Source organism: Panthera tigris, chromosome X (assembly GCF_018350195.1).
Source record: "Panthera tigris isolate Pti1 chromosome X, P.tigris_Pti1_mat1.1, whole genome shotgun sequence".
Lineage (NCBI taxonomy): Eukaryota > Metazoa > Chordata > Mammalia > Carnivora > Felidae > Panthera > Panthera tigris.
This window is the reverse complement of record NC_056677.1, coordinates 58184555-58190554: the sequence shown is the minus strand read 5'-3', so window position 1 is coordinate 58190554 and position 6000 is coordinate 58184555. Positions and strand designations below refer to the sequence as shown.

Below are 6000 nucleotides of genomic sequence, written 5' to 3'. Positions count from 1 at the left end.
TTTTGGTCAAGTCCAGTTTATTTTTCCTTTTGTTGTCCAAGTTTTTGATGCCATATCTAAGAATGCATTGCCAAATCTAAGATCATGAAAGTTGATTGTCCTGTTTTCCTCTAAGAGTTTTACAGTTTAGCACTTACTTTAGGTCTTTGATCCCTCTGGAGTTAATTTTTGTAAATGGTATGAGGTAGGGATCAATCTTCATTCTTTTGCATCTAAATATCTAGTTTTTCCATTGCCATCTGTTAAAGAGGCTTCTTTCTCCCATTGAACAGTCTTTACCCCCTTGTTGAAAATCAATTGATCATAGGTATTTCAGTTTATATCTGTACTCTCAATTCTATTTGTCTATATGTCTATCTTTTTTTTTTTTTTAGGGGAAAGTGCAAACGCAGTCACCCACTACCACAAATTATGTAGTCCAGTTTCCCACATTTGGGGAAATCGCTGGAGTCAGCACATCCAGAGTACAATGGATAAGCCTCGCCCTGGGAAAACCCCTTTCGTGATATTGGTATCTCCCCTGCCAGGTAAGTATCTATATATCTATCTTTATGCCAGGATTACATTGCTTTAATTACTATAGCTTTGTAATAAACTTTGGAATGAGAAGCTGAGTCCTCCAACTTTATTTCCTTTTAAAGATTGTTTTGGTTATTTGGAGTCCTTTGCAATTCCATATGAATTTGAGGATTGGCTTTTCCATTTCTACATTTCTACAAAAGTCATTTTTTTGATAGCATTTTTTTAAATCCATTTTGATAGAGATTGCATTCAATCTGCAGATGCTTTAGATCATACTGGCATCTTAACAATATTAAGTCTGCTAATCCATGAACATGGGATGTGTTTCCATTTCCTTGGGTCATAGTTAATTTATTTCAGGAATATTTTATAATTTTCAATGTATAAGTATTTAACCTCCTTTGTTAAGTTGTTCCTAGATATTTTATTCTATTGCATGCTATTATAAATGGAATTGTTTTCTTAATTTCTCTTTTGGATTTTTCGTTGCTGGTATAGAAACACAACTTTTGTTTGTTTGTTTGTTTGTTTGTTTTATAAATCAATTAATTTTTAAATTTATATCCAAGTTAGTTAGCATATAGTGCAACAATGATTTCAGGAGTAGATTCCTTAATGCCCCTTACCCATTTAGCCCATCTCCCCCCTCCCACAACCCCTCCAGCAACCCTCTGTTTGTTCTCTATATTTAAGAGTCTCTTCTGTTTTGTCCCCCTACCTGTTTTTATATTATTTTTGCTTCCCTTCCCTTATGTTCATCTGTTTTGTATCTTAAATTCCTCATATGAATGAAGTCACATGATATGACTGACTGACCTTCTCTGACTGACTAATTTCACTTAGCATAATTCCCTCTAGTTCCATCCATGTAGTTGCAAATGGCAAGATTTTATTCTTTTTGATTGCCAAGTAATACTCCATTTTGTGTGTGTGTGTGTGTGTGTGTGTGTGTGTCTTCTTTATCCATTCACCCATCGATTAACATCTGGACTCTTTCCATACTTTGGCTAGTGTCAATAGTGCTGCTATAAACATTGGGGTGCATGTGCCCCTTCAAAGCAGCACATCTGTATCCCCTGGATAAATACCTAGTAGTGCAATTACTGGGTCATAGGGTAGTTCTATTTTTAATTTTTTGAGGAACCTCCATACTGTTTTCTAGAGTGGCTGCACCAGTTTGCATTCCCACCAGCAGTGCAAAAGAGATCCTCTTTCTCCACATCCTTGCCAATATCTGTTGTTGCCTGAGTTGTTAATGTTAGCCATTCTGACAGGTGTGAGGTGGTATCTCATTGTTGTTTTGATTTGTCTTTCCCTGATGATGAATGATGTTGAGCATTGTTTCATGTGTCAGTTGGCCATCTGGATGTCTTCTTTGGAGAAGTGTCTATTCATGTCTTTTGCCCATTTTTTCACTGGATTATTTGTTTTTTGGGTGTTGAGTTTGATAAATTCTTTGTAGATTTTGGAAACTAACCCTTTATCTGATATGTCATTTGTAAATATCTTCTCCCATTCTATTGGTTGCCTTTTAGTTTTGCTGATTGTTTCCTTCGCTGTGCAGAAGCTTTTTATTTTGATGAGGTCCCAATAGCTCATTTTTGCTTTTTTTCCCTTGCCTCTGGAGACGTGTTGAGTAAGAAGTTGCTGTGGCCGAGTTCAAAGAGGTTTTTGCCTACTTTCTCCTCTAGGATTTTGAAGGCTTCTTGTCTTACGTTTAGGTGTTTCATCCACTTTGAGTTTGTGTATGGTGTAAGAAAGTGGACCAGGTTCATTTTTATGCATGTCATTGTCCAGGTTTCCCAGCACCATTTGCTGAAGAGACTGTCTTTATTCCATTGGATATTCTTTCCTTATTTCTCAAAGATTAGTTGGACATATGTTTTTTGGTCCATTTCTGGGTTTTCTGTTCTGTTCCATTGATCTAAGTGTCTGTTTTTGTGCCAGTACCATACTTTCTTGATGATTACAGCTTTGTAATATATCTTGCTGTCTGAGATTGGAATGCCTCTAGCTTTGGTTTTCTTTTTCAAGATTGCTTTGGCTATTTGGGTCTTTTCTGGTTCCATACAAATTTTAGGATTGTTTGTTCTAGCTCTGTGAAGAATGCTGGTGTTATTTTGATAGGGATTGCATCGAATATGTAGATTGCTTTGGTTAGTATTGACATTTTAACAATATTTGTTCTTCCACTCCACGTGCATGGAGTATTTTTCCATTTTTTTGTGTGTCTTCTTCAATTTCTTTCATAAGTTTTCTATAGTTTTCAGTGAGAAACACAACTGGTTTTTGATTGTTTATTTTATGTCTTGTATCTTTCCTGAATTTATTAGCTCTAGCAGCTTTAAAAAGATTCTTTGTGATTTTCTTTATATAGGGTCATGTCATCTGGGAATAGAGAAAATTGTACTTCTTCTTTTCCAATTTGTATATTTTTTATTTATTCTTCCAGTTAATTATTCTGGCTAGAATTTACAATATGAAGTTAAATAGCAGTGGTTAAAGTGGGCATTCTTGTCTTGTTCTTGATCTTAGGGGGAAAGCTTCTAGTGTTTCAGCATGAATATGATGTTAGCAGTGTGTTATAAGGTTTTTTAATCTCTAAAAAAAATGTTTTGTAAAGCACATTTTTTTTATTCAACACCGTATCATAAACATGTTTCCAAAAAGCAAAAATATTTTTGTATGATTAATACATCCAAGAAATAAATGACAAGTTTGAGAATCTTATACAGCATTGGAAAGAATCATTAAACTCAAAGATAGAAAAATATCCAGAATGAAACTCAAAGGGACATAAATATGGAAGACACAGAAGAAATTGTAAAAGACAAAGGGATACAGTGAGAAAGTCTAACATATGTGTAATTGGATTCCCAAAAGGAGAAATGATGGGGTAGAAGCAGTGTTTATAGAAATAAATTTCTAAAATTGAGAAAAGATATCCAACATAAGTTCAAAAATCCCTAGAGTTCAAGCAATATAAATCAAAAGAAAAACAAATCTAGGCACTTTATAATGAAACTGCTAGAAATAAAAAAGATTAAAAAGAGAAATTCCTAAAAACATACAGAGAAACAGTATGGTAGTTTTTCAAAACATTAAAAATAGAAGTACCATATGATCCAACAATTCCACTTCTGGGTATAACCCCAACACAATTGAAAGCAGGGTCTCAAAGAGATATTTATTTATTTATTTATTTATGTATTTATTTATTTAATACTTTATTTATTTTTTGAGAGAGAGAGAGACAGAATGTGAAGGGGGAGGGGCAGACAGAGAGGGAGACACAGAATTTGAGCAGGCTCCAGGTTCCAAGCTGTCAGCACAAAGCTCGACGTGTGGCTCAAACCCAGGAACTATGAGATTATGACCTAGTTGAAGTCAGACACTCAACTGACTGAGCCACCAGGTGCCCCTCAAAGAGATATTTATAAAACTATGTTTGTAGCAGCATTAATCACAATTGCCAAAAGTTAGAGGCAACACAAGTACTCATTGATGGATAAATGTATAAAAAAATACTGTATTTCCATACAATGGAATATTATTCAGCCTTAAAAAGGAAGAGAATTCTGACACATGTGACACCATGGTTAAACCTTGAGGACATTATGTTGAGTGAAATAAGCCAGTCAAAACAAGACAACTACTGCATGATTACACTATGAGGTACTGAGAATAGCCAAATTCATAGACACAGAAAATAGAAGGTTGTTTGCCAGGGAATGAGGGGAAATGTTTAATACATACAGACATTCAGTTTTCAAAATAAAAACAGTTCTGGATATTGATTGCACAATGTGAATGTGCTTAACACTACTTAACTGTATACTTAAAAATTGTTCAGATAGTAAATTTTATGATGTGTATATTTTAACAGATGTTAAATTTTTTAGTTTAAAAAATCCAGAGAAAAAGAGTATAACTTCAAAGCAGAAATAATTAAACTAATATCTGACTTCTCAGAAAAAAATACAATCCAGAAGAGAGTGGAATAATACTGTCAAAGTGCTGAAAGACAATAAATGCCAACCTATAATTCTATACCCAGAAAGAACACCCTTAAACAATTAAGTTGAATGTCAACATATTCAGACAGGCAAAACCTGAGAGAATTCACCATAAGTAGACCAGCACTAAAGGAAATGCTAAAGGTTTTTCTTTAGGCATAAGGAAAATGATCCTAGATAAGAGGTCAGATTCAGGAATGAAGAAAATGAAAAAGAGTAAATAAGGAGAAGAGGAGAGAAATAAAAAAGACTACTACTACTAATGTCTTAGGCAGTGTAAATATATGAAGAAAGTTGAAATACATAACACTAGCATGCAAGTCAGGAGGGGTGGTACACAGAATCAAAGTGTTCTAGGTCCTGGCATGGAAATCATCAATATATGAAAAAGCTCTCAGCCTCATTCGGAACCAGAAAATGCAAATGTAAACCCCAACATGATACAGCTCTATGTTCACCAGAATAGCAAAAAAAAAAAAAAAAAGCCGACTGATACAGCCTAGTTGGTGAGGATGTAGAAGTAGTGGAATTCTCACATGCTATTCCAGTTACATCAGAGTGTCATATGCACAAAAAGTCACAGATATGGGGAAACAAAGATATGGGCAAGAAGAGTTATAAGAGGCTCATTTACAATACTTACAAACTGGAAACAACCCAATTGCCCATCAACAGTAAAACGGGCAAATTAAATTATGGCATGTTCATACAATAGAACATTTTAGAGCTGCAGTGTCTGATATAGTAGCCACTAGCCACATGTAGCTCCTTAAATTTAAATTAATGAAAATAGAATTTAAAATTCACCAGTTCCTCAGTAACATTAGCTACATTTCAAGTGTTCAATAGCCTCAAGTGGTTAGTGGCTATCAAGTTGTACCATATAGACACAGAACATTTCCATCATCACAAAAAGTATTAGCAGACAGGGGAACCTGGATGGCTTGGTTAAGCATCTGACTTCAGCTCAGGTCATAATCTCATGGTTGGTGAGTTCGAGTCCCACATTGTGCTCCGTGCTGACTGCGTGGAGCCTGCTTGGGATTCTCTCTCTCTCTCTCTCTCTCTCTCTCTCTCTCTCCCCCTCTCAAAAGATGAATAAACATTAAAAAAAATTACAAAAAGTATTAGCAGACAGCATGGCTACAGAGCAAGGGCTAGATATCTTTTTTATGTAAAGGGCCCAGTAGTAAATAATTTAGACTTTGCAGGCCATATGTAGTTTCAACTACTCCGTTCTGTGATTGTGGCATGAACACATCCATAGACAATATATTAATGAACAAGGGTGGCTTTAATAACACTTTATTTATGGACACTAAGACAGATATTTCGCAAAATACTATTCTTCTTGTAATTTTTTCCAACCATTTAAAAATGTAAACACCATCCTTAATAGAAAGACCATACAAAAACTGACACCAGGCCATATTTAGACTGTGGGCTATAGTTTGCCTACCCC

At 35.0% G+C, this 6000-nt stretch overlaps 1 non-coding gene across 1 annotated transcript; it reads right to left on the bottom strand.

Annotated features, from left to right (window-relative positions):
• Positions 1-371: 371 nt before the first annotated feature.
• Positions 372-535, bottom strand: LOC122235633. Its single transcript, XR_006213673.1, has one exon. It is a non-coding gene; the product is annotated as a U1 spliceosomal RNA (small nuclear RNA).
• Between the last annotated feature and the right edge of the window lie 5465 nt (positions 536-6000).